Raw genomic sequence first — 19,770 nt, forward strand, 5'->3', positions numbered from 1 at the left:
GATCGTCTGCGCATCTTCAAGTATTATAAAATTACTCACGACAGCCTACATGGCTACATTCTTGCTGTGGCATTAAATAAAATAAAAACGATCCTGCTTCACTGCCGTTAGTCATAAAATGATTATATAGTCAACAGAAAATGTACGGTAACAGATAATTCATCTTCTTAACACAGTCATCATCAGATTTAATTTAATCATTCTGTATGGAATACTCTTTGCACGCTCTGATGACTCCACTGTAACAACGGTTTTTCTAAACTACCGGGTGACCAAAAAGTCTATAAATTTGAAAACTGAATAAATCACGGAATAATGTAGATAGAGAGGTACAATTTGACACACATGCTTGGAATGACATGGGGTTTTATTAGAACCAAAAAAATACACAAAATCTCAAAAAATGTCCGACAGATGGCTCTTCATCTGATCAGAATAGCAATAATTAGCATAACAAAGTAAGACAAAGCAAAGATGATGTTCTTTGCAGGAAATGCTCAATATGTTCACCATCATTCCTCAACAATAGCTGTAGTCGAGGAATAATGTTGTGAACAGCACTGTAAAGTATGTCCGAGGTTATGGTGAGGCATTGGCGTCGGATGTTGTCTTTCAGCATCCCTAGAGATGTCGGTCGGTCACGATACACTTGCGACTTCAGGTAACCCCAAAGCCAATAATCGCACGCACTGAGGTCTGGGGACCTGGGAGGCCAAGCATGACGAAAGTGGCGACTGAGCACACGATCTTCACAAAACGACGCGCGCAAGAGATCTTTCACGCGTCTACCAATATTTTTTTAGTGCTAGTAAAACCCCATGTCATTCCAAGCATGTGTGTGAATTTTTACCTCTCTATCTACATTATTCCGTGGTTTATTAAGTTTTCAAATTTATACAGACTTTTTGGTCATCCGGTATTTTATAATGCCACAAGATGATCGAATCAGGTGGATAATAAAGATTTATTTATCAGTAGCTCTGCTGGTGCTGAAATGTGATTTTTTTTCAAGCAGCCACAGCTGTTAGTCGTGAAATCTCAGGACCACTACACCGTTCGCCGCTGTTCTAGCAACTGATAATGTGATAATTCCAGCACTTAAAGCTTCCAATAATGTTGTACCTTCACTTCTTGGTGGTTTTTTTCTCGTGTTATCAGCCGATGACAGAAACCGTTAAAAATGTTAACACAGTACTTGTTCCCATATATCTGAACGTAGTTTAGAGCTATTTTTTTTAACTGATGTGAAGTAGAAAACAATATGACATGGAAATTCCGTATCAGGGCTGTAGACGGGAAGACAAATTGTCGACTTCGGTTTACTGGGAGAATTTTAGGAGAGTGTGGTTCATCTGTAAGGGAGACCGCATGTAGAACACTAGTGCGACCCATTCTTGAGTACTGCTCGGTCTAAAGAGGGAAACATGAACTCAGTTCAGATGCGGGGTGCTAGGTTGCTCATAGGTATGTTCAGTCCACGCGCAAGTATTACGGAGATGCTTCGGGAATTCAAATGGGAATCCCTGCGATGGAAGGAGACGTTCTTTTCGATGAACGCTGTTGATCAAATGAAGAACCGGCATTTGGAGTCGAGTGCAGAACGAACCTACTGCTGCCAAGTATATTTTGCGTACGGAGCACGAACATAAGCTAAGAGAATTTAGCGCTCATACAGAGCATATAGATAGTCGTTTTTCCCTCCATCTGATTGCGAATGGAAGAGGACAACGTACCCTCCGCTACGCGCCGTACTGTGGTTTGTGGAGTATGTATGTATATGAATTGTCCCTGATCTCTCCCCTCTTCCCTATCCGTATCCCCACCATTCGTAAAACTTACGTTAAGCTAGGTCCGTGTAGTCGCACAAATATCTCCAACACATTTACATTTTACATGGACACTGTCTGTAGAATGCAAGAGGCTGCACAAGAAATCACAAGTGATTGTCATGATTTATTTTTTGCTGTACTGCAACGTGTACTTCCGAAATAGAAAACACGAAGCGCGGACAGTGGTTAGCGCAACACAACTCTTTCATTCACGTGGAGCGCGTGTCAGATGCTGTTTGGCCATCCAGATTTTTTGAGCACGGTCAAAGCGAATGCCGGGACGGTTAATTTGAAATAACCACGACCGATTTCTTTAAATTTTCTTGTCTGGTATGAACGTATACTCTTCCCAATGAAATCTTACTCGTCTGGACGTCAGGCATCAAGCAGAGAGCGCTATCCGTCGCATTTGTGGTCTTCGCAGGGTAGACGCGCCGAAGTACACGCTTTCACGCTGGTGACTGTCGGTATGGCCACATTTGTTGCTGAAGGCTCGCAACAACCGCGCTCGCGACGCGAGGTCAGCTGAGCAAGTGGCGGGTGCAGTCGCCGCGGCGTCGCCAGGGCTGACCTTGCGTGCGAACTGCCGAGGTCGGCTAATATTAACGCCGGCCGCGTCGAAATGCCGCTCTCTGCGGAAGCTACCGCTGGCAATTGCGGAATATTGGCTGCAGCCGGCCATTTCTTGTACAGTGGCAAGTTTGTCCGTCTGGACAAGTCAAACTGCCTGGTTCCGCAGGCACTTCACATCTACCAGCCCAGATTCGAGTTGCCACCTTTGCTGTATCTGACGGTCAGAGCATATCGAGAGACGTTGCAGAAGAAGTCGTCGTTTGGAAAGGTTTTTCAGGCTAGCACAGGCATCTTTAGGCAGTACTACACAATGCTTTCTTGGCGGGGAGCGAGGGGGGGGGGGGGGGGGCTGGTTACTTCAGTTTGCTATTTCGTCAATTTGCCATTTTGAAATTGTCGGATGTGTCCTTATCCTAAATGATATCTGCCGCTCAGGTTGATCTCCTCTTTGGGTTACTGCAGAGAATGCTGTTGTAGTGTTGTAATTCTGCTGCTGCGCTCGCAGAACCAGTTGAAACAAGTGGTCTTCTTGGACTGGAGATATGACCCCATAAGTCTACTCGAAACTTAGCGACAAAAGTATTTTCATAAATTTTGTTAAGTATTTCCTTTTCCCCAACGGGAATACTTTGAAGAATACACAGTCAGTCGGTATTCGGGATTTTCGTATTAGACACATTTATAAAAAGCTATATTAATATTGTATAGCTTACTAACTTAGTACAAAGGAAAGAACACGAGATAGCGCGCTCTTGAGATACGGAACGCAAGATCGGATAACGAAAGGGTGGGGAAGGAAATCGCCGGTGCCCTTTCCAAAGGAACAATCCCTGCATTTCTCTGGAGCGACTTAGGGAAGTCACGGAAAAGCTAAAACTGGATAGCCGGACGGGGATTTGAACCGTCACCCTCCCAAATGCGAGTCCAGTGTGCTAACCACAGTGCCTCCTCACCCGGTAGTAACTTAGTATCATAAGGAACAGTCTTTGTGACTCTGTGACACTGGCTCCATTGCGAGTACAGCCAGACACTTTTTCTTGTTGCTAGTTAGGAATCGGCGTCAACTTCTCCCTTCTTAAGATTAATAAAGATCTACATGGAGAAATCGTGGCTTTTTTTATGAAATAGAGATCGTTCCCTTAATAGCACCGTCCAATTGTGCCTGGGCCTACTAATCAAAGATTTGAACCCCATCAGGATAGTTAACTTGACGTGTAAAATGACCACTAGGCGGGCAGACCCTTATAAGAAGCAGCAAACCTAAATTCAAGTACGGTTGCCAAACATACTAACCTGACCCGACGTACCCTACTGGCCATTAAAATTGCTACACCACGAAGATGACGGGCTACAGACGCGAAATTTAACCGACAGGAAGGAGATGCTGTCATATGCAAATGATTAGCTTTTCAGAGCATTCACACAAGGTTGGCGCCGGTGGCGACAACTACAACGTGCTGACATGAGGAAAGTTTCCAACCGATTTCTCATACACAAACAGCAGTTGATCGGCGTTGCCTGGTGACACGTTGTTGTAATGCCTCGTGTATGGAGGAGAAATGCGTACCATCACGTTTCCGACTTTGATAAAGGTCGGATTGTAGCCTATCGGGATTGCGGTTTATCTTATCGCGACATTGCTGCTCGCGTTGGTCGAGATCCAATGACTGTTACCAGAATATGGAATCGGTGGGTTCAGGAGGGTAATACGGAACGCCGTGCTGGCTCGCAACAGCCTCGTATCACTAACAGTCGAGATGACAGGCATCTTATCCGCATGGCTGTAACGGATCGTGCAGTCACGTTTCGACCTTTGAGTCAACATATGGGGACGTTTGCAAGACAAAGAGCATCTGCACGAACAGTTCGACGACGTTTGCACCAGCATGGACTATCAGCTCGGAGACCATGGCTGCGGTTACCCTTGACGCTGCATTACAGACAGGAGCGCCTGCGATGGTGTACTCAACGACAAAGCTAGGTGCACGAATGGCGAAACGTCATTTTTACAGGATAAAGCCGGGTTCTGTTTATAGCATCATGATGGTCGCATCCGTGTTTGGCGACATCGCGGTGAACGCACATTGGCGTATCACCCGGCGTGATGGTGTCGGGTGCCATTGCTTACACGTCTCGGTCACCTCTTGTTCGCATTGACGGCACTTTGAAGAGTGGACGTAACATTTCAGATGTGTTACGACCCGTGGCTCTACCCTTCATTCGATCCCTGCGAAACCCTACATTTCAGCAGGATAATGCACGACCGCATGTTGCAGGTCCTGTACGGGCCTTTCTGAATGCAGAAAATGTTCGACTGCTACCCTGGCCAGCACATTCTCCAGATCTCTCACCAATTGAAAACGTCTGGTCAGTGGTGGCCGAGCAACTGGCTCGTCACAATACGCCGGTCACTACTCTTGATGAACTGTGGTATCGTGTTGAAGCTACATGGGCAGCTGTACCTGTACACGCCATCCAAGCTCTGTTTGACTCGGTGCCCAGGCGTATCAAGGCCGTTATTAGGGCCAGAAGTGGTTGTTCTGGGTACTGATTTCTCAGGATCTGTGCACCCAAATTGCGTGAAAATGTAATGACATGTCAGTTCTAGTATAATATGTTTGTCCAATGAATACCCGTTTATCATCTGCATTTCCTGTTGGTGTAACAATTTTAACGGCCAGTATGTATATGTACTCTCGTTCAGTTGTTTCCTAATGACCTCGTCGTCGACGGTACGTTAAAATCCTAATGTTTCTTCTGCCTGCGCAAACAGAGTTTCCATGATTTTTCGACACATGGAGTAACCTGTGAGAAATAATGCACGCACTCTTTTTTTAAGAATGAAACGTACGCGCAAAACTTTGCCTTTCACAGTATCCTTTGGCCTGCAAGAGACAGACCTATTCGTGATTAACAAGCCGTCAGCCCTGTTCACTAAATTAACTGGTACAAATGTTCCGCGAGCCGTCTCATTATTGGACAAGCAACACGTTCTAGTGAAGGGACTCGTCCGTGAGGGCAAGCCGGCCGCCATCTCCATCACATCGTAGCTGACGTGCACGTCACCTCCCGCCACAGCGCTGTTTGTAGCAAGCTGCCGTTTACTGCACCCATAGCACAGTGTCTTTACGTGGCAGCTTGTCCGGCCTCTGCCGTCTCGCGGGCTGTTTGTTACGATCGCTGAACGCTCACCGGCCTTGGTCAGCTGTGTTAGCGCCAGGACGCGTGGGAGCCAGCGCAGTCTAGATTCCGCGATGTTTCTCTGCCCCGGTGCGAAACAGTTACTCGCTAAAGGTCACGGCTGACTGCTTCTAGCGCAGGAACACCAAACTGGAGACTGCTTCCTGGCCGCGGTGATGGACCTCGCGCTCGGCTTGTCTGGAAGCCCGACGATAGCCACGAAAAATTTATGTTGAAGAAGATACGATTTTCACTCGCGTAAAAAGTGTGTTTTTGCCTCACATTTTGTGAGGGATTAAAAAAAAAAAAAGACTTCGCCTGAAGATGATGGATACGCAATCCATTGAAACGTTCCGACTAGACAACGCCATTCGGCTGATAACCCGTGATGATTTCATAGCTGAAATACGCCGAGAAAGCCTGCTATCGCAGAAAAAAGCTTATTTGTAAACGTTGTTCTCGAAGGAGACTGTTCTAAACAATTCTGTGTTGTATCACGTCCTGTTTCCTTTTTTTCTTGCGGTAGGAACTAGTTTAAAGATGCTCGTGCGGTCACCCGTTTCTACCTTTCCGACGGTCCCCCTTAAGAATGCCTGGACTGCTCCTACGCTAAGTCAGCCCAATTTCCTACCCTGCATTAGCACTCGATGTCAGCTAAACCTTAAACAAACGTAACTTGTGATCGACATACTATTTTCTTCCTTTTTTCATCGTTGGCTTTTGTACCTTCACACTGTATACGCTTCTGTCCTAGCGCACGCCCACGGCATTGTGTGGTCTCGCAGGCCGGTGTGGCCGAGAGGTTCTAGGCGCTACAAAAATGGCTCTGAGCACTATGCGACTTAACTTCTGAGGTCATCAGTCGCCTAGAACTTAGAACTAATTAAACCTACCTAACCTAAGGACATCACACACATCCATGCCCGAGGCAGGATTCGAACCTGCGACCGTAGCGGTCGCTCGGTTCCAGACTGCAGCGCCTAGAACCGCACGGTCACTCCGGCCGGTCCCATAGTGCTTAGAGCCATTTGAACCATTGTGTGGTCAACACGAAGCACTGTCGTGAAGAAAGCAGCAGCGCTTTCATTAGGATTCGACGTTGCATTGATGGGCGAGATAAATTTCAGAGAATGTTGACTGACGCCTGCAGCAGATCGACGTGACATTTTATATTAATTCACTGAATCTGCCTTCGCCCGAGCAATGTGGTACTCAGTTACATAAAGACTTAAAAAGTTATTACTTTTTGTGAAATTAAAGTCTCTATTCGGTTAATGCCACGCTCTTAATATGAAAGACAGCACTGAGTACGACGCCGTCTGTGAGAATATAAGAGCATATGGTTGTTGACAAATCCACTGCTTCCGAAATCTCTTTCTGAAAATTTTCATACCAATCACAACATGCGCAGCGCTTATTTGTCTTTCTTGTCAACCGTTCGAACTTACCTTAGGCTAGCAAACGGTAAAACGAATTGGTTTTCTGCCTCCATTGCTGATGCCTTTCCCAAGCGGTCGTTAATAACTGCTCGCCCGGCCTCAGACGCGGGCTGTATACCGACTCACTCGCGCTGATTTTATATTTCCACTTCCACATCTTAACGAGACGCTGCAAGGAGAACTGCTTAAGTCAGTTTTGCAGCGGCGCTATTTTTGTTACTTTTCTCCTGTAGCCTTGACGCGGACAGGGTGTGCGCCGAATGAAAGGTTGGTCCGTTCGATGCTACGCAGGGAAGGGAGGTCGACCATTTTGGGCCGGTGACTCCTGCGACGTTTTATATTTATAGCATAGTAACATCAAGCGATCGGTAGCAGTTATTGTGATACTGAAGATATGATATGTTCACTGTTACTGGCAGCATGCAAGTAGTAAGTACGTGCTGTACCAGGTATTCCTCTCAGTGCCACTTGCCCGTGATTTCGTTGTGGTTTCTGCTGCTCAATGTTTTACTTGTAATTGTGTTTGTAGAAGACCCTTAACTTGTGCTAGAATGTTGTTCCTGCGAGAGTCTGGGTAAGTTGTTTCATAGTTTTGAACCGTAAAGCTAATATCTTGGCTATTGGAACATGCCACTCACCTCTTAACTACACAAAAGAAATGTAAATTTCGAACTTATATATCGTATACGTGTAGTACACGTTCCTTTGAAGATTTCTCGTATACAGGAGGATTCATCCGCCCCTACCGATGTCGTTTTATGCAACCCCTAGTATTATAGCATGATTTCAAAAACCATAGCGCGAGATTTTCATATTATCTCGATCGCTACGCACAAACTATTAGTGCTACAGAAAAAATGAGCGGAACCTTTTTGCGAGAAATTTAATGTAGTTAAATTTTGTACTGGGCTACGTTTTTGCTGGAGGCCACGATTTTCGAGTTATTGAAGAAAAACGTACAGAAGCGATCTTCAAATGCACCTACACTCCCACACTCGTCCCTGACCAGCCAAAATTTCTAATATGTCGTTCGTGGCACTCCTGCTCCCTCCTACCAATGTACGAAAATTGTCGGTTAGACGAATATTCCCGATATTCGGCCTTCTTTTTTGTCTCTGTTGATGGGGCTGTTACGCCGCCACCATAGTTGGCTTTTTCGTGTACATTATATTCATTTAAACGTACCCGTGAGATTAATGAAAGAAAACTGACTTTTCTAAACATTACGCTCAAAGTAATTACGTTGACATCTCGATCCAAACTTAACCTACAGTGATTTCGTAGACAGAATGTCTGACGAATGCAATGATGTCATTGTGTATTTTAGTCTGTTAAAATTCATGAACTTGTTTAGTAATTTACACAAACGTCAGTTGTACAGTTTGTAAGTGCTCGACTGAGTCTGTGACATAATAAGGCAAGTCGATCAATGAAGACCATAAGCATTTGAATGTGGGCCGGCCGATATGGCCGTGCGGTTCTAGGCGCTTCAGTCTGGAACCGCGTGACCGCTACGGTCGCAGGTTCGAATCCTGCCACGGGCATGGATGTGTGTGATGCCCTTAGGTTAGTTAGGTTTAAGTATTTCTAAGTTCTAGGGGACTGATGACCACAGATGTTAAGTCCCATAGTGCTCAGAGCCATTTGAACCATTTGAATGTGGAAAATAATTTACGCAGTAGCAAACTTTTGTAGAGTGGTAGGAAGGAGTGCCTTGAACAACATACTATGAGAAATCCTGACTGGTGGACGTTGGGTGTGGGGGTAGTGGTGCATTTCGAGGTAACTTTGTCCGTTTTTCTTGAATACTTCGAAAACTACGGTCTCTAGCGAAACACGTCCCAATATAAAATACGATTACATTCAATTTCCTACAAAAAAGGTCCTACACATTTTTTTTTGCAGGACAAATAGTTTGAGCGCAACGAGCGAGAGTATATGATAATCTCGCCAGTGGTTTTTGAAGGCTATATATAAAGTTACGGGTTGCGCAGAAGGGAATAGGTAAGCGCAGCTGAATCATTCTGAATTCTATTTCACTGTAATAGCCTATAATTTCAATTGCTCGTTTGTTTGATTACGCTGTCGTAATATTCTCTGTGTCCCGGTTGACACGACAAAGGATGGTCTAATCAAATACTGAAGTCTCATATGACGTCTTCATATTGCACTGTAAGCACTGAAACACGTTTGGAGTAGTCAATCCTGGGGAGGGGGGATTTGTACTGTTGTCTTAAGGGAAGCATAGACGCCAATTAAGTATTCTGTGCAATCGAATGAAAACAAGACAAATGGAAAAATAAGTAATCCATTTATTAGTCGAGAAGTAATTGCCATAATTGTTAATACATCATCTACGTGTGAGACAAGAGAGTCAGTGCCTTCATGGAAAATGTTTGCGGATGCCTACGGAGCATTGATTGTACACAGACGTCAGAAGCAAACCGACGGTCACCAGTGTCCTTTCTTCAGGTCTCCAACAATATGGAAATCGAATGGGGACTGTATGGAGGATGTGTGAGGGCTTCCTAGTGGAACTTGTGCAGCGTAGTTCAAGAAAAGGCGCATCGGTTCTGTCAATGTCATGACGACCTTTTTCTTTGACTTCAAGGGCAGCTGCTCATTGCTTGTGTGGAACACGACGCCACAGTTGACGCACACCACTACATGGACCCTCGCCAAAATTAAGCATACCATGAGTGAAAACGGCCAGCGATGTTGGAGGATGGCATCATTCTGTTGCACATTGTGTTACCAGGGTTGCTGCTGGGAAGCCCGTTACACGTCCCCCATACAGTCCCGATCTCTGCGATTTTCGTATTTTTGGAGCCCCGAAGAAAGGCATTCGTGGCCGTCGATTTGCTTCCGTCGGAGACGTGCACGCCTGGCTGCCTGGCTACAATCGTGAAGGCAGTGGGATAGACGTGTGAACAGTTATGGCTCAAAAAATGGGTCAAATGGCTGTGAGCACTATGGGACTTAACTTCTGAGGTCATCAGTCCCCTAGAACTTAGAACTACTTAAACCTAACTAACGTAAGGACATCACTCACATCCATGCCCGAGGCAGGATTCGAACCTGCCTAGAACCGCTCGGCCACTCCGGCCGGCTGAACGGTGTTCGCCAGTTCTACGTTCTGTCCTCATTCCTTTTTAACGCCTGTTCTAAAAAGATTTTTCGAGATGCTCTTCATGGAAAGTATCAAGGAGTGGTGGTTAATGGAGTTATTATCAATAACATTAGACATTCTGATATCACTGTATTACTTGCTACCAGGGTGAAAGATCTGCGAGAACATCTAAACTAGAGCTATGCCACGGGGTTACCTTAAACATCAAAAAGACGAAATGAATGGTTGTCAGCAGAAACCGAGATAAAATTCAGAGCACGCTTGTAGTCGGTAATGATGGGATCGAAAGGGTTCCATCATATAAATATTTGGGGTGTCAAATCAACGATAACTGGGACTTCTCTCAAAATATTCGCTGCAAAATTGAACATCCCAAAAGTTATTTCCAGAAAATGAGGGAAGTTCAGACTAGGCTTGGTATAGGTATTACACTTCCTACTCGAGTACTTCGATGCTACGCGTTCATTATCCTACTCTATGGTGTTGAATCATGGCCAATTACCGTTGTTTTCGTTAAGAAATTGCAGGCATTCGAAATTTGACCGTGTCGGAGTCATAGTCGCAAATGTAGCAGTACTGCGGCGTATGAACAAACATTTAGAAGTTTTCAGTACTATCAAGATAAGAAAACACGAATACATTTGCCATATAATGGCAGCGACAAATACAACCTGCTGCTAGTTATGGCGGACGTGATGCAGGACGTAGAAGATTACTCTGGCTAAAGAACATAGCCAGTGGTTCGGATTGAGCACAGAATCGCTGTTAACAAAAGTCTTGGACACACAACGGATTATGCTACTGTTCGCCAGTGTTCTTGGAGGATAGGGTACTTGAAGCAGAAGAAGAAGGAGAAGAAGAACAGTCACGGAGTTGGTATAGTAGGTGAGGTGGACTGTGGTCCCGCGCCACGCCGTGTGGAGGTGGAGGTGTGGGTGTGGGTGTGGGACAGAGCGGGCCTTGTCCGGCGAGCGCCGCAGCTGGGCCGCGGGGCCCAGGAATGTTCTTTGTCCCACAGCGGCCCGTGCCCTCTTCCCTTCTTCTCCCACGCCGATAGCCGCCGCCGCCGCCGCCGCCGCCGCCGCCGGCTAGTTCCGCGCCGCCACCCACGTGTCCAGCGCCTCGCTATCCTCTCCCATCCTTACCTCAGCACCGGGTCATTGCGCTCGCGCCAATTTTGTTCCCACTCTACGCTCTGCCTATTGAAAACACTTAAATCGCAGCAACGTGCGCCGAAGTTGCCACTTATAGACAGATTTGGAGCAGGGAGTCTCGTCTCAGATATGCCCTAATTCTAAAACCTTCCTTCAAGCAGTTGGCTCGTAATAGGATTTGGGCTGGCTCTGAGCACTATGCGACTTAACTTCTGGGGTCATCAGTCGCCTATAACTTAGAACTAATTAAACCTAACTAACCTAAGGACATCACACACATCCATGCCCGAGGCAGGATTCGAACCTGCGACCGTAGCAGTCGCTCGGCTCCAGACTGGCAACGCCTAGAACCGCACGGCCACTCCGGCCGGCTAGGATTTGGGTGTTGTTTTTGTACAGCGATACTGTTTTCGAAGCTGCGTCACTTAATGTTATTCCGGAGACGAAAATCGCTTGTTTGGACACTCCACACTCCACGGGCAACGTAGCTGGTGCTTCTCTTCATTGTCAGCCTATTAGGGACTAGCGATTAGCGCTGCGCCGGCCGGAGTGGCCGAGCGGTTCTAGGCGCTTCAGCCTGGAACCACGCGACCGCTGCGGTCGCAGGTTCGAATCCTGCCTCTGGCATGGATGTGTGTGATGCCCATAGGTTAGTTAGATTTAAGTAGTTCTAAGTTCTAGGGGACTGATGACCACAGATGTTAAGTCCCATTGTGCTCAGAGCCATTTGAACCATTTGATTAGTGCTGCTGACGTAGAAGTCTCAGGCGGAGTAGTCGCTGACTACTTCAGAATGGGAGTCCAATTTATACTCCGATTAAAATTGTTTCGTGATTGACAGATGGAAATGGTGGAGAGCAGAGCTGCCGGCTCGTACACATCATTCCACCCTTGCGATCGATAGTTTCGCTCGCAACAAACAGGAAACAAGCCATTTTCTTACGGACCGTTATAATGTCTTTGTAGCCGGCCGCGGTGGTCGTGCGGTTCTAGACGCTTCAGTCCGGAACCGCCAGACTGCTACGGTCGCAGGTTCGAATCCGGCCTCGGGCGTGGATGTGTGTTATGTCATTAGGTTAGTTAGGTTTTAGTAGTTCTAAGTTCTAGGGGACTGAGGACCTCAGATGTTAAGTCCCATAGTGCTCAGAGCAGTTTGAGCCATTTTTTAATGTCTTTGTAGGTAGTTGGAGGGCAATGATGGCGGCCGCTGCTGTTGCTGTGTGTGGCCATGCGTAAGATACTGTAATCACACGTTATTGGCGAATAACAGCGGTAAGACGATGATTCAGCCACAGACATGCCGCAACCTAATAAATAATCTAAATCAGCGGAGAAATTTGTAAGGGGTGAACACAAACTGAATTTTTGGTAACACGCTATGCCACGAACGGGTGCACGCCAGTTGTATCTGAGTCACTTTTAATATCACCTGTCTAGTCATTAGAACTTCCGAAAAAATTTAAAGAAATGTTACTTTCCACTAGACATTTATCCTCCAGTGCTTTCATTATTACTTCCTTCGTGTGATATCGTTTTGTTATCGAATGAGGTGGCGCAGTAGTTAGCACACTGGACTCGCTTTCGGGGGACGACCGTTTAAATCCGCGTCCGATCATCCTGATTTAGGTTTTCCGTGATTTCTCCAAACCGCTTCACGTAATTGCTGGGATGGTTCCTGTGAAAGGGCATCCCGGACTTCCTTCCCCATCCTTCCCTAATCTGATGGGACTGATGACCTCGCTGTTTGATCCCCTCTCCCGAATCAGCCAACCAGCCAGTCTTTCCACTTCTGCCAGCGTACATTTTTTGTTGTTCCTTGCCACTTAAGCCGTAACTTGAGACAATATGAGTGATATGATGCCAATCTGAGGAGTTTTTCGTCTTTTTTGCGCCAGTTCATCTACAACATATAGAGGTAAAGTTGGTTTATCCTGCGCCCCGAGATACGGTAATTCACTCCTTATATCATCGTCTGGTGTGAGAATTTTTTTTAGTAGCCAGTCTATATTGTCTTGCTTTCCAGAAGTTATTGTAGGCGCCTTATCAAGGACAGTTGAACATACGAGGCGTTCTCCATAAGACCATGATTTGCTCAAGTTTTTGATGGCTCTTTAATATCAACAAGAGCTACAGAACGATTCACAGATTGCAATTGTGCATGCCTTTAGCTGAAACAAACTATCTGTGATGCAATGTTATAAGATGAGAAAGAATCGAAGTTTTTAACCAAATAGTTGGTATATTATCGGGTGATTAAGATCGTGAATCTGACTTTTTTTCAGTATCTTTGTGCAGAAGCTAAAACGTTTACAAAGACTAACTTCAGCAGCAGTTATTCTAGGCGCTTCAGTCTGGAACCGCGTGACGGCTAAGGTCGCAGGTTCGAATCCTTTCTCGGGCATGGATGTGTGTGATGTCCTTAGGTTAGTTACGTTTAAGCAGTTCTAAGTTCTAGGGGGCTGATGACCTCAGATGTTAAGTCCCATAGTGCTCAGAGCCATTTGAACCATTTAGTTGTTCCAATTTGCTTAGTGTCTTATACATAATTTATTTCTGTTTGCGAAACTGCTTAGGAGGAAATAACGTTGAGCCTTTTCTTGTTATTTTTCTTGATGACATAGTATCGAATTTGACGCTTGGGTAAATAGGGACTGAGGTATACCGACAGTGTTTCTTTTCTTACGGTGTAGTCGGACGGCAGAGCCCACAAGTTGGTCCACGTGGGCGCCAAACACAAAGTTCGAAGAGCCGGTCGGAATTGCAGTGCATGTAATTTCTGATTTGCCTGTTCGTTTTCTGTTGGGTATCAATAGCGCCAGCGGAAGTGAATCATTGGATTTCAATTTTTTGTGGCAGCGCGGACGGCGGGTAATTATTGAGTGCCGGCGCTGTTTGTCGGGGCTTGTTCCCCCGTCGCATCGCATCGCGTGGCATGGCGCGCGCGCAGCGCCTGATTGATTGCATCGTGGCTGGGGCAGTGGTGATCGGCGCGAGGAGCGCTCAATTAAAAAGAGGAGAGCGAAAGCTTTAAAATTAGCCGCTATTCGCGAGTTAATTCGGGATCGTTAGGTAATAGCTTCTGGGAACCGGCAATCTCTTCCCTAACTGCTTTAATTAAGAATATGTTAATTCCGCCTTAAAGGAGATGGCACGCTGTTTGGCAGAGCTAACTCAATTAGGTGACTGTAAATTAGCAAGGCGCGTACACCGAAAGTGGGCTGTCTGGCGAGGTGTAGGGTGCGCCTGTCCACTTCACGCCGGGACTGGTGGCAAACGTTAACTTTCCGAGGTTAACCGTGTGCGTAACATATCGCGCGGTGCCTGGATGGTTGCTTCCGAAGGGCACGGCCGACTCCCTTTCCCATCCGTGAAACAATCCGAGCTTGTGCTCCGTCTCTAATGACCTCTATCGCGGGACGTTAAACCCAGTCTTCCTTCCTTCCTTTTTCTCTCGCGCGGCAAAGGAATACAGATTAACTGCCACTTACACACACTGTTCACTATCTCCGTTAAATGACGGGCGAAAGTTGCATATCCATCGCCATCCTGTTCCTGCCCGGTTTCTACACGTCACGGATTATTTGTGTATCCTGCCACTGTCCCTGTCGTCGTGGTGTGGTGATACCATGCTTCATGTATTAGCGAAGCTGACGCACCTGTACATGCGATTATTATTGTAATGTATTATGTGAAAATAAATCATAGCTCTCAGAAGTTGACCACAGGTTCGTGTGGCGTGTGAATGCGTGTCCGTATATCCGTCGTCACACTTGTTTCACAAATCTCTCTCGAGTCCTGAGTGAAGAGATCTGGCAACTTATAAGTTATACTGCAGCTTCTTTTTCGGCAAAGTATTATGTATTAATAATTATAATTATTAATCTTGATAAAATGTCAGATTTGCTTAATTTTGCAATAAAAGAAAAGTACTCGAATATCTCTGAAGAATTTAAAACCGCAAATCTAATTTTCTGTAATATAGAAGGGCGCTGTCAGTTCATTTATTGTACTATAATTGCAGTCAAGCGTCAGTCCATAAACAGAAATATTTATACATACGGTGGTTATCCGGGAATAATTGCGAGAAACCCCAACAGTAAAGGTATTAGAAAAATGTTACACTCTTTGTCCTTTTTTCCATTAACTATATAAACACGAGGATAACTCGAAAATTGGACCGGGGGGGGGGGGGGGGGGGGGGGGCACTACAGTGGTAGAGATTGTTGTTCTTTTTGTTTGTTGTTATTTTGGAAGAGGCGGAGTAATGGTTGTAGGGTAACTGTATAGCGGGAACCGTGTCCTGGGTGGTGGGATGTGAGAGGGAATACTTGGGAACATGTCCATATTTGATGTTATACTGTGTGTTCTATTAATTGCAAAAATAACTAGACTTCCGTAGGGCGCTGCATGCGCGGTTATTTAGAACCCTTGGCGGGGCGCCGTTGAGGGGGTAAGTGTCTTGTATGTCGAATCGTATTGTGGCGTGTAAGGACATGGATTGTTGATATACAGTGTGTCCCAAAAAAATACCGACGATCCTTACGCTAAAACAAGAAAAAAAGTGTAGTAAACATGCGCCCTAAAACGGATAGCAATTGGTTCATCTTCGATACTTTGAAACACATCTATCGTAATTCAAACTCTTTGCTTTCCATGTTTTGGAGGTAGATATTATGGACCAAAACACGAAAAAAAATCCAGTAAACATGGGTTCTAAAACGCGTTACCTTAAGAGGTATGAACACTTTTTCAGTAGACCAGCGAAGATGGACAAGTGCTCAAAGCTCCTAAAGTATACATTTTAGATCCCATGTTTGCTGGGCATTTTTTTTCTTGCTTTGGTCCATACTACCTCCTCCCGAAACGTGGAAAGCAAAGTCCATGCAGTAGAACAGACCAGCTTCGTTGTATCGAATATGAACCAGTGTTCATCGCTCTTTAGGAATAAATTTTAGAACCCATGATTACTGGACATTTTTGCCTCGTTTTGACGTAATAAACCAGCCCCCAAAGTTTGTTGGTGGTTTTTTGGTACACCTGGTATATACAGACTGCACTCTGTACATGTTCCAGTGTACATAAAGAAAACTGGCGAAGAGTTGCACTGTGTTTAATTGCACGAATAAATTCGGAAAAAGGAACCAATAATATCTTTCATAGGTACGGGAACATGTTCAGCTGTTTTGTATTAAGACTTTCAGTAATAGCAGTGACAATTTCAGAAGGAATTCATCACTGACTTTACATTCTTCTTTTGAAGACATCTGCTACTTTTGACAGTACTGGTGGCCGTGAGGGTTTCAAATTTTCATTTTCTGGCGCTGTATAATAGCTCAGATGTTAATGAGAACCACACAGCCAGGTATCCGGGTTCACCTGCATATGGCCCTAAACGATAATAATGAAGTGTACCAGATAATGGAAAAACCACGAGATGCTAAATACTAATTTCGTTTGATTTCGAAAAATTTGAGCTTCAACCAACAAAATGCTACAATTCGCGCTCATACTAGCGTAATAAGCTGCATTTAGTTGTCAGTAAACAGTTCTGGCAAATTTCTTGTAGTACGTAAAAAAAAAAAAAGGTGAACAGTGACTGGCCGTTTGCTCATAAACTTAAATGGGACATTATGTTGGTGACATAATTCAAAGAAAGATTTGTTGTAACCAAAGGCGCGTTAGTTTACCCCCACAAAGGCCGCCGAGGCGGCTTTCAAGTAGTAGGCTACTTAGCTCATAGTAGGCTACTTATGGGATCGTGGGGCCATTGGTTTACAGGTTGATCTTACCATTTATGAGCTGTTCGTTGTCTCATGTAGTGTTTTGTGTATGGGTTGTCTTCTTGTATAACTTGAGAAGATGTTTCTTGTAACGTATCATTATAGTTTCCGTGTCTGTGCTCTTGTAGTAATTTTGTGGTTGTGTTTTTGTGTAAGTATTCAGCAAAAATTGTCCGTGTAAATAGCAGTTTTCGAAACAGACGTGAATGACAAATGAATACACATTGATTTTGCTGAGTGCAAAATAAGCGAAGCACAGCAAAATTCTCTTAAGGCAACTAGTGCGATTTTTTTAAAGTGAAGTGCAGAGAAAGCAAAAGGAGCAACAGGAAAAGCAGTTTCCTAAAGCTGTAAAAACACGGATGTTGAAAGTGAACACAACTTTTTCTACTGCAATCTCTTCTAGCAATGAGGGAGAATCGCGTTGACTTCATAATGTGTAGGATGGAGCAGTAAAAGCCGTAAATAAATTGTACTGTTCTTAATGTGTTTGAATCAAATTCAAGGAACATATTACAAATGCAATATTTTTACAGAACCACCAATGATAATACTTGGTCAATAAAAGCGAAAAGCGTCTGGTATCTTTCTTACCATAAATGCTTAAGAAAAAATAATGTTCCTATTCTTTTATTGTTGGAATAAGGAGTTTTCCAGTGAAAAATCAGCAACGGAGTGCTTGGGGGAGTTTGTGGCGTCTGCCTAGACAGCTGGGACGGGAGGCTCATTAATACCTGTATCTCAGTGTGGCGCCCTTTTCTTCTCTTTGCGAAATAAAGGAGGGAAAGAAAAATTCCTGCTGCCGCTGTTCTTTTTTTGCGCATGTACGGCGTGTGTGAGGGAACAGGTTTGGCGGAGTAGGAGGCGACTCTGCCCGTGACCGGCTGGAGTCTGCCCGGCAAGGCGCACTGTAGAGGCCTCCGCCGTATCTGCGGTACCACTCTGTCGTGAGGCCCTACTGTCCGATAGGGAAGCATTTCTAAAATGTACTTTACAAGGAACTATACGCAAGAAAACGTTCACGGTGTTTACAGTACTCTTCAGCAGAAACCTTGTGTCTGTACTTCATGTGTTATCATTAGTGAGTACAAAGATTGCAACTGTAGCATAACTGTTTTGCTTAAGTCAAACCTAGCTGCTGCAGTTGCCCGATGAGCGAGGTTTATCGAACGTTAACGTTCTTTCCATGCTCAAGTCGTTTCTGTTTTAAATATACTGATAAACACTATAGTAACAATTAGCGACAACTATGCGGGAAACAAGGATTCGTTGCTCTTCAGGTCCTCCACTGCCTTCATTAAGTGCCATGCCAGTGATCCTCTACCGCTGAAATGTAAAAGTCACGTACGGGTTAAAAATTACGTGGTAGGGATCAGCCAAGCTTTAAAAAATGTTTGTCTTCAGATTGGATGTGAAATGAAAATATTTCTTTTTTAAGATATCTTCGCGTCAAATTATTCCTCGCAAGTTTTACTTTCGAAAACTGAAAATATGTGAGTAACAGTTGTTAAGAAGCGCAAGATTTTGTACTTTTGTTTTATATCGGTCATGAATGTAAGTATTTGTTGTTCAGTTCTTAGATCAAGAGGAATCAAAATCCTGTGAGTTTGCCGATTATTTTGCGTTCAAGTTACGGTATTCGCCATCTTTAGATCAAAATTTCTGCGTTTGATGATGTTAGGAAAGAAATCCATAAATGGAAAGTGTGAGCAATAGAAGGCAAGAAACACACACAAGGCAAAATCGTATCTTATAGAATATGTTGATGTAACCATGTTATAAGAAAGGCGCTTATTTGACTTTTTCTGTAAAACAACTATTAAGAGCCGGCCGGGGTGGCTGAGCGGTTCTCGGCGCTACAGTCTGGAACCGCGCGATCGCTACGGCCGCAGGTTCGAATCCTGCCTCGGGCATGGATGTGTGTGATGTCCTTAGGTTAGTTAGGTTTAAGTAGTTCTAAGTTCTAGGCGATTGATGACCTCAGAAGTTAAATCCCATAGTGCTTAGAGCCATTTGAACCATTTTGAATTTATAAGAATTTCCCTGTGAAACCCATCATATGGAAGACATAAATTCTAATTTTGTGGTTTATTTAGCTTTGGTTTGCTGGAAACACACACATTACAGAAAAAAACTTTCACTTCTCAGCGGTTATTGTGCTGTTTTGAAACCAAGTGACAACTTAAAATTGTATGCCGGACCGGAACTCGAACCCGTAACCGTTACTACAGGAGTGCTGACCGACGAGGTATGCAGGGGAACTTCTGTGAAGTTCGCTAAACAGGAGAAAGGTACTGGCAGGACTGGAGCTCTGAGACAGATCTATAGTAGGGCTTGGTTAGCACACGTTTCAGACACACAATCTTTACGATTATTAGCAGCTAAGTATTTAAATGCCCACATCATTCGGCAACGATAACGGTATTTTGCGTCACCGAAAAGGCTGAGAATTCGGAAACACGTAAATGGTGCTTTAAATCTTGCTAGCTACAAGCCGTTGTGTACGGTTATAATTGGGCGATTGAGTTCAGTTTGCAGTTGTGAATTCGACCGTCTGGGGTCTTACGCGGAAAATCTAATTGGTGTCCCTTTCCGAAAGAGCAAAGAGTTCGGCTATCGAGGAAACTTATGCTCGCTAATTTGTTTCGCAAGGAAATGGAGAGCAAGGAAGGGAAGTGCCCTTGA

The 19,770-nt window shown here is 44.8% G+C and overlaps 1 protein-coding gene and 1 non-coding gene across 7 annotated transcripts in view; both read left to right on the forward strand.

Annotated features, from left to right (window-relative positions):
- Positions 1 to 19,770, forward strand: part of LOC124619301 (LIM domain-binding protein 2) — an 800,176-nt gene that overhangs the window by 598,348 nt on the left and 182,058 nt on the right. The window lies entirely within an intron of this gene.
- Trnas-gga lies at positions 11,849 to 11,932 on the forward strand. The gene is given in 2 exon segments: positions 11,849 to 11,888; positions 11,898 to 11,932. It is a non-coding gene; the product is annotated as a tRNA-Ser (tRNA).

Source organism: Schistocerca americana, chromosome 6 (genome assembly GCF_021461395.2).
Source record: "Schistocerca americana isolate TAMUIC-IGC-003095 chromosome 6, iqSchAmer2.1, whole genome shotgun sequence".
In the NCBI taxonomy this organism is placed as follows: Eukaryota; Metazoa; Arthropoda; class Insecta; order Orthoptera; family Acrididae; genus Schistocerca; species Schistocerca americana.